The sequence below is a fragment of the Rhinopithecus bieti genome, unplaced genomic scaffold (genome assembly GCF_001698545.2).
Source record: "Rhinopithecus bieti isolate Rb0 unplaced genomic scaffold, ASM169854v2 scaffold_28163, whole genome shotgun sequence".
Lineage (NCBI taxonomy): Eukaryota > Metazoa > Chordata > Mammalia > Primates > Cercopithecidae > Rhinopithecus > Rhinopithecus bieti.
In genome coordinates, this window is record NW_016813718.1 from 2,878,973 (window position 1) to 2,888,363 (window position 9,391).

Consider the following 9,391-nt stretch of genomic DNA (forward strand, 5'->3'; position numbering starts at 1 on the left):
CTAATAAAAATAGTTTTGAGGCAACAGGCAATAAGTGACTCCAACTCACACAACTTTATAGTGAGGAAGAAGGGGTCTGGTTACACAAAATAATAATACGTGTCATTTTCTTTCTTTTTTTTTTCACCTGTTTTGAAATAAATCTTTTATTTTAGAATAGTTTTACATTTACGGAAAAGTTGCAAAGATGGTATGTAAAGTTCCCCAGTTACTAGTTTTTCCCACTGTTACCCAGTTTTCCCCACGGTTAACATCTTGTTACCCAGTTTTCCCTACTGTTAATATCTTACATTACTATGTTACATTAATCACAATTAATGAACTGATATCAATATTATTATTATTAAAGGCTTTAAGAGTTATTGTTGAAGATTTATAAGTTTATAGATGAAATAATATTTAGAACACACCAAGCTTTGAATTAGAAATATTTTAAAGTTTGAATTCTTTGATTTTAAGAATTAAAACTTTTGAATTCTCACATGTAGTCATAGTTGGGAATATATCCACAAAGCAAATAGACCAATTCTTGTGAGAACGATTCTAAAACAGGTTTTTCAGGTGTCATTCACCTTCTGGAGCCTTGAAAGGGGGAAGGTTACTTTCAAAGCCTAACATTCATTTAATCTATCTGTAGTACTCCATATGAATGGCAGTCACTACTTATCGACGTCTCAGGTTTTGTTAGAAATATTTGTTTTAATTAATTAATTAATTATTTATTTTTATTATACTTTAAGTTCTAGGGTACATGTGTACAATGTGCAGGTTTGTTACATATGTATATATGTACCATGTTGGTGTTCTGCACCCATTAACTCATCATTTACATTAAGTATATCTCTTAATGCTATCCCTCCCTCTTCCGCCTTCCCCACAATAGGCCCCAATGTGCGATGATCCCCTTCCTGTGTCCAAGTGATCTCATTGTTCAGTTCCCACCTGTGAGTGAGAACATGCGGTGTTTGGTTTTCTGTTCTTGCCATAGTTTGCTGAGAATGATGGTTGCCAGCTGCATCCATGTCCCTACAAAGGACACGAACTCATCCTTTTTTATGGCTGCATAGTATACGTGTCATTTTCAGCAACTAAAATTTCATTGTCTGAAACTTGTTTGGGATAGTGCTCTAATTTAGTAACCCCTATTTTAATTGTATTTTTACAATGCAGTAGACTTCACTTTCTGTCAAGTGTCATCAATTCAGTTTTCAAAGCCTGTATGTCTCCACACACATCTACCTATACTACTACTACTACTAATAAAATACGAGAATAATTAGGTCAGAAAGCTATTCTGTTAAAACTGCATCATTTTCCTACACAAGTGAAAATCAGCAAGATATTGTGACATACAAGTGCCAATATATTGAAGGTATAGATTCAAATACTTTTAGAGGTTAAATGGACTTTAAAGGTCATCCCCAATTTTCTACTCCTTTAGGAATCTTTTCAGTAACATCTCTGGCAGATGACCATATAACTGTAGTGGTAGGGACTCTGTTTCACTTTAAGTATCCATTTGTTTACTGAACAAAATAATTATTGGTCTTTTTGCATGCTACAGGCATCATGCTAGGAGGGTGTTTGCTAGATATCATGTACCACATGTTGTGGAGGCCTACCTTTAGAATGTTCTTCCCTCTCTACAGTGGGCTCAAATTCAAACTTTATGACCCATCAACAGCCATGCATTTATTTAAAATTAACCAATAGTTAAAATTTCTAGGTATCTTGAGCTTCATGATCCAAATAACTAAATTTAATTGTTAGGTAGAGAAATTGGTATAGTTCCATTTAATTATACTTTTTCTTATCAGAATAGTAATCTTTATTAAAATATCAAGGCTTATCAACTTAAAGAACACAAGGTCAGGCATGGTGGCTCACACCTGTAATCCCAGTACTTTGGGAAGCCAAGGCAGGAGGATCAGTTGAGCCAAGGGGCACTCAAGGTTGCAGTGAGCTATGATCTTGACACTGCACTCCAGACTGGGCAAAATAAAGAAATAAGTAAATAATTTAAAAAAAAATTAAAAAACCCATTTAAGAGAGGATATATATTGAGTGAAATAAGTATCTAGGTACACTTTATCTTCTTATTCATAACTGTTTTTTTAACAAAGTACTGTAATTCCCAATCATGTTTCATGAAAATATTTCTCCCTTTTATAGGTAAATCAAAATATAACGTATTGTCTTAACTTTGAATTACAAGTCTTTCTTGAATTTAAAACTGATGCAGGGCTGATGCGTCTCCTTTGCCTTCTGCCATGATTATGATGCCTACCCAGCCATGCTGAATTGTTAGTCCATTAAACCTCTTTCCTATATAAATTACCCAGTCTTGAGTATGTCTTTATTTGCAGTGTGACTACAGGCTAGTACAATATATGCAAAGTTTCTGACACATAAAATTAAAAGTATCAACTCAGAGAACACTGTGGATAGTATACAAACGTGGTTTTAAAAGCCCTTATTTTTAAATGTACCTAAATTTTCTTAAAGAATACTAGGCCAAAGGGAAGATTACATACATATACATACACATACTATGAAATTTTTAAAAAATATATTTAAATTTATCTTTAAAGCAAAAAAGGAACAATATTGTACTGTATCATGAAAAACATATTTAGAAGATATATAAGAAGAGCACAAAGGACAGGAAAAGGTTAAAAGGGATTACACTGTTGCAAATTTTATACGTTGTTTGACTGTACATAAGCAAAATTTGCATATAGTAATCTCTAGGGCAGTCAAAGAGAGAAATATTATAAAGAGGATATCTCAAGAATTTGTAGGGGAAATACAAATCAAACGCTAGAAAAACATATTACTCAACAAAAAGTGCAGATAAAGATCTGTGGAACAAAATGTATATTAGTATTTGGAACAAATATCAATACTTAGAATAAATGGAAAGAAAAGAAACACTCCAATTAAAAGACTTTGATTATAAGACTGAATTAAAAAAACAAGATCTGTCTATATGCTATCTAAAAGGAATATTAAACAAAAAAGACACAGACTGCATTAAAATAAAAGTTTGAGGAAACTTCACTTTGAGAGCCCTAAGCATAAGAAAGCAGAGGTAAGTACATTAACATCAAAGTTTAGTGTACTTCATGACCAAAATATTACCAAAATAAATCTGTATGCTCACAATAATAGACTTTCAAAATGCAAAAGCAAAATTAATAAATGTAGAAGAAAAATTAAAATGCACAAACAATTGGAAATATTAACACTACCCTCTCAAAAATGGATAGGACTCATAAAAATCAATGCAGACATGATATGTTTGAACAACTATAAACCTTAATTGACATCGATAGAACACTACATCTAACAGTTGAAGAGTACATATGATTTTCAAGTGAGCATTAAACATTCACCAAGATAGACAAAATGCTTTCTCATAAAACATAAGATCAAAGAATCAAAATAATACAGAGTATATTCTCTGAGCACAACAACATTAATTTAGAAATCAGTAGAAAAGACATATACTCCAAGTATCTGTAATAATCCATGGCTCAATGAAAAAATCTAAAGTAAAATTGGAAGATCTTTTAGTATTCTGCTAAAATGGTGTTTAGAGTAAAATTTTAGATTTAAGTGCCTGTAGTAGAAAGAAAATGCCTGGGTAGAAAATCAATGATTTAAATAACCACCATAAGAAGGTAGAAATGAGTGAATTTTTTTAAGTAGATAGAAAAATAATAATAAACAATAAGATCTCATCATACTGTACCCCATAACATGCCTAATTAGTATATATGTCAATGAAAATAAACATAAAGAAAGTAAATCAATGCTACAGGTCAGTGATGAAGAAAATAATGAAAAAAATTAATACTAAAGCCAACAATGAATAAACATTTTAAATGGAATATTGGTTCCTGAAAAGATTGATAAACCGCTAGAGAAACTGATCAAAGTTAAAGAGAAAGAGAAAAAAAAAACTAACAAGAAAATTCAAAATGACAATATCTAGAATTTAAAAAATGGATATCATTAGAAAGCTTTCTTATATTAAAAGAGTTATAAAGAGTATAAACCACTTAGTGCCAAAAATTAGAAAATTTGGATAAAATAGAGTATTTGAAAACAAATCTCAGGACCAAGGCTTTACCTCTATTGCTTCTGAAACATTAATGAGCTCGAAAATCACTCTGAGGTTCTTGTTAAATTGCAGATTTTTATTCAGAGTTCTAGAGTAAGACTCAAGATGGTGCATTTGTAACAAACACCCATTTGATACTGATGCTGATAAAAGAACTCTACTCTATGAGAAGAGATATCCACTATGCTCTTGCAATCCTTTTGTGTACTGAATGGATTTGTAAGCATAAAGGATAGGTTGCTTTCATCTGGAATCCAGGGAAGGAGAGCCAAGGACATGGGATATTGACTTGATAAGAATTTGAATGGTCACCAGGTTGTAACAGGCACCTGGGTACAAGGAGAAGAATCTACATATTACTTGGAGAGAAATGAAAATAAAATTCTAAAAACACAAAAACAAAAAATCCACAAAATGCACTTCACAAGCTTCATGCATCCTTCTTGAATTGGATCCTACTGATTCTGAGCTGGAGGGGTGAAGATACCTAAGCTAGAAGAGGAGCTATAATGTAACTTTGATAATGGATATAATGGAAATCTGTACCTCTTTTATTCTCCCTTTTAATAATGGAGGTAAATTTTCAAAAAAATTAAAATAGCAAAAAAAGTACAATTAAGTAAAGACCACATTTAATAGGGCCCTTGATTTGGAGAAAAAAATCAAGTGTAAACATTTTTGTTGATATTATAATCTTTTAGGCTATGTCGCTTTAGTGAAAAAATGTAATTTAACTACTTTAAGAGTCACTAGTCTTCAAAAATAGTTAACCTTCAAAATTAAAACTAAGATACTTTTCTCATTTAAAAGTTAGCTGCACAGTCAATACAAAGTGTGTTTTGCCTCATATTAACACTGTGTGTCTCTAAAGCTCAGCATAGATAAAACAGGTACAGACCAAATTATTGTCTCTTTGATTTATATTTTTATTTCAGTAATACTTTACTTTCTATTCTGATTAATTCTAAATAAGCACCAACATCTAAGTTAGGATAATGTTGCTTGAAAAACCTTAGAAGTTTTCTAAGATAAAATGCCAGACAAAAAGTAACCAATTATATCATAGAGCATCATGAAATAGCTACTTGGCTTTTGCAGCATGCTAATTTCTTGGAGAGTGGATTTAATTCAGAGTCTGGCCTGAGGACTGAAGTTCCAGAAAATCACCTTTGTTAAGAAGACTCCAAATTAATCAGGCCCTCAATTTTACAGGATATGTGTGCACAAAGCAGAATATTAAAACATAGAGATGGCAGATGTTTTTTCCACCTGATTGTATTTCATCTGATGTGGCACATGCCTTTCCTGGAATCATGATTTCTAATCATCTGAATTCAGAGCATTAAGATGATTTACTATATGAACTCAGAGCACAGGAAACTGGGCTAAAGGGTATGTTAGGCCATGGAAAATCCTGGTGATCTCTGTCATCACAGGATGTGCCTGTGTAGTGATTAGAGGGTTGTACAGTAAAGCTTGCATTACCCTAATCTGGTGTCTCTACCTATAGACTTTGTTAGATAAACACTGATGATTCCTCCACTGCCTTTGCTTCACGTTTCTGGACTCCACTGAAACCTAGCACCTTTCTTCTATTCACTCATTTTTTTCTTCAGGCACTGTGGTAGGCAGAAAAAAAAATGGCCCCTAAAGATGCCCACATCCTCACTCCTGGAACCTGAAAATATGCTATGCTCGGTGGCAAAGGGAAATTAAAGTCACAGATGGAATTTGCTAATTAACCAACTTTAAGATAAGGACTATTCTAGATTATCCAGGTAGGATCAATGTCATCACAAGGGTTCTTAAATGGGGAAAGGGGAGGCAGGAAGAGTTAGTCTCAGAGTGAGGCAGTATGAGGTGACTAGATTGGCCATTGCTGGCTTTGGAGATGGCAGGGGACCAAGAGCCTAGAAATGCTAGCACCTTCAAGAAGCTGAAAAAGGCAAGTAAATGAAAACATCCCTTTTGCATCCAGAAAGAAATCAACCCTGCTAACACCTCAGTTTTAGTCCAGTGAGACCCATTTCAGACTTTTGACACCGAGCACTGTGACATAACAAATTTGTGTTGTTTCAAGCTGCCCAACTTGTTGTCACTTGTTACAGCAGCCAATAGCACAGGCACATTATTCTGTCCTGTTGCTTTACTTTTGTCTTAGGAAATATCTTGTGCTTTAAAGGGATTTTTACCCCTGAGAATTTCATCCAATGTGAGTTGACTATAATGAAGACCAACTTATTGATGACTTACCTTACTGTAGTTTTCTATATATTGACAACAAAAGCATGGGATATGGAGTAAAATAGTCAGAGTTCCAACTCTGGTTTTTCACTTGATGGCTCTGAGTCCTCTAATCAATTTGTTTTAAAGACTATCAATTTCTTAAACTATTATGCTTACTCAGCTATACCTAACTGACCTGACACATAGGATGTTTTGAAGTTCAAATTGGAGAATGATACATAGTTAAGATAATCAACTTGTTTTCTTAATTTACAATGATAGACATTAAGATTGAAAGGGTATGCTATTTAGAAGCTGACTAACTTAGCAGAAGACATTTGCCCTATACCACCGTTTTTAAAACTCTGCCACTGGGCCGGGTGCGGTAGCTCAGGCCTGTAATTCCAGCACTTTGGGAGGCCAAGGAGGTCGCATTAAGAGCTCAGGTGATCAAGACCATCCTGGCTAACACGGTGAAACCCCGTCTCTACTAAAAATACAAAAAATTAGCTGGGCGTGGTGGTGGGCACCTGTAGTCCCAGCTACTCAGGAGGCTGAGTCAGGAGAATCGCTTGAACCCAGGTGGCAGAGCTTGCAGTGAGCCAAGATCTCACCACTGCACTCCAGTCTGGGCAACAGAGCGAGACTCCATCTCAAAATAAATAAATAAACAAACAAATAAACAAACAAACACTCTGCCATTTATTTTGCTGGGAAACTTGGTTGAGAGATGGGGAAAGGTTGAAGGAAGGGAGAGGTTGGGTGGTGAACTAATTTCCTCCTTACCCACACTCGATTTAAACCAAAGCAATACCAATCTGTGAAAATAGAATTTGAAGTAAAGGGAGAGGGTTCAAAGAAATTGAGAACCCTTGCACTGTGGTATGTGCAAATGCAGGTCCGTGTAGCCTTGAATAGTTCCTCTGGCCTATCTATGTCAACATTTGGAGATGCACAGTTCCTATAAACATGTGCATAGAAACAGAAGAATACATATTTGCATACGGGATTAAAAGAAATGTCTGCTGTAAAATATCTAGCACAGAGCTACAGAGTGTATTTTTAATACACTCTGTATTAAAGATGAGTATTTGATAACACTAAGTGATATGAAGCCAAGAAATGTAGTAGTGTTCGAATCCTCTCCACCTTCCTTACTGTTGGGCTCTGACTTTAGACACTAAATAATTCCAGGACGTAAGTGAAAACACATTTCAACTGACCTCTATTCTGCTTACTTCGTAAATTAGCCTGCGCATTATTTTTTAAATGAATTTTGTTCTGTTTCTAAAATGCCTTTTCTAGAAAGTTTCTGTCTGTTGAATTCATTATTTAAAATTGAATCTTACTGCTTTGGGTAAATAATAGTATGATGTTTACTATATATTCGCATTGTGCTGGCATTAGGTAAGGATTTATACAGTGTTCCTGCTTATGAAGAGTGACATATTTTATAAGAGAGAAAACCATGGAAATGAATTCTCATAGTTTAAAATAAAATATAACCAATGTCTGTCTTGCAAAATATTATACCACATAGTTAATAATATAACAATTAATATTCTTAAACATTTCCAAAAGACAAAGTATACCATGAAAATATTAAAAAAAAAAAAAAAAAAACTACATTAAAACCCTTTGTTGGAATGCTTTCCACTTTCCACAGAACAGAACTAAAATAACCTGTTATACAATTAGTCACAAATGCAGTCCTCAAGTTTTTTGCCCATACACACAAGTATTTTTCTAAAACATGTCTTCTTTGTAGTAGCTAGGCCCTGCCACTACTATGCTTGTCTGAGTTTACAAATCTGTTGTAACCTGTAGCTTCCCTGTGACTTCTCTGGCTCACCTCTCTTGCTAAGCTTTGTTTCCTAATTAAAATCTTCTGCCACTGCCATAGTTATTGCTTCTACTGGAACCGCCATAGCCACTTTTGTTTCATTTTTGGCAAAGTATTGGCCTCCACCACCATAAGGGCCAGAGCTTCTGCCTCCAAAATTTCCTCCTTTTGTGGGTCCAAAATTTGAAGAGTGATTGTTGTAATTGCCAAAATCACTGTAGTTTCCACCACCTCCAAAACTGCTTCCATCATTACCAAATCCATTATAGCCATGCCCACTGCCACCATATCCAACACCACCATGGCTGCCACCAAAGTCACCACAACCACTGAAGTTTTTCCATGATCAAAGTTGTCATTCCCACTGAAACCACCTCCACGACCACCACCAAAGTTTCCAGAACCACTTCGACTTCTTTGGCTGGATGAACACTAGTCATCTCTTGCTTTGACACAGCTTTCCTAACTTCACAGTTGTGGCCATTCACAGTATGGTGTTTCTGAATGACAATCTTATCCCTGGAGTCATGGTCGTCAAATGTTACAAAGTCAAAGCCCCTTTTCTTGTCACTGCCTTGGTCAGTCATGATTTCAGTTGTTTCAATTTTTCCCAACTGTTCAAAATAATCTCTTAGGTGATGTTCTTCAGTGTCTTCATTAATGCCACCAACAAATATCTTCTTCACAGTTAAGTGGGCACCTGATCTTTCATAATCTTCTCTTGAGACAGGTCTCTTTGATTCCACAACTCTTCTATCCACCTTGTGTGGCCTTGCATTTATGGCTGCATCCACCTCCTCCACCGTGGCATATGTGACAAACTCAAAGCTCCTGGAGCACTTTGTGTTTGGATCTCTCATGACTACACAGTCCATGAGCGTTCCCCGCTGCTCAAAATGGCTCCTTAGGCTCTCATCAGTTGTTTCAAAGCTTAACCCTCCAATGAAGAGCTTCCTCAGCTGTTCTGGCTCTTTAGGAGACTCTGACTTAGACATGATGGTGGGGAGAAGAGAGACTTTAGCCATGCTTCTTCAGCGGCATCCACGGGCAGAAAGGCTATGAAAGTATTTTAAGCAAATAAATGTGTTACAAATATTTACAGAACACAAGAATTCTTAGTACTATCAGCGGATGTGGAAAATAAATAGACATATGATAATTTCATTTGAATAAAGAAAGCACAATAAATTATCCCA

General features: G+C 35.1%; 1 pseudogene; it reads right to left on the bottom strand.

Moving 5' to 3' along the window:
* Positions 1 to 8,226: 8,226 nt before the first annotated feature.
* On the bottom strand, positions 8,227 to 9,190 carry LOC108513209 (heterogeneous nuclear ribonucleoprotein A1-like; annotated as a pseudogene).
* Positions 9,191 to 9,391: the final 201 nt, after the last annotated feature.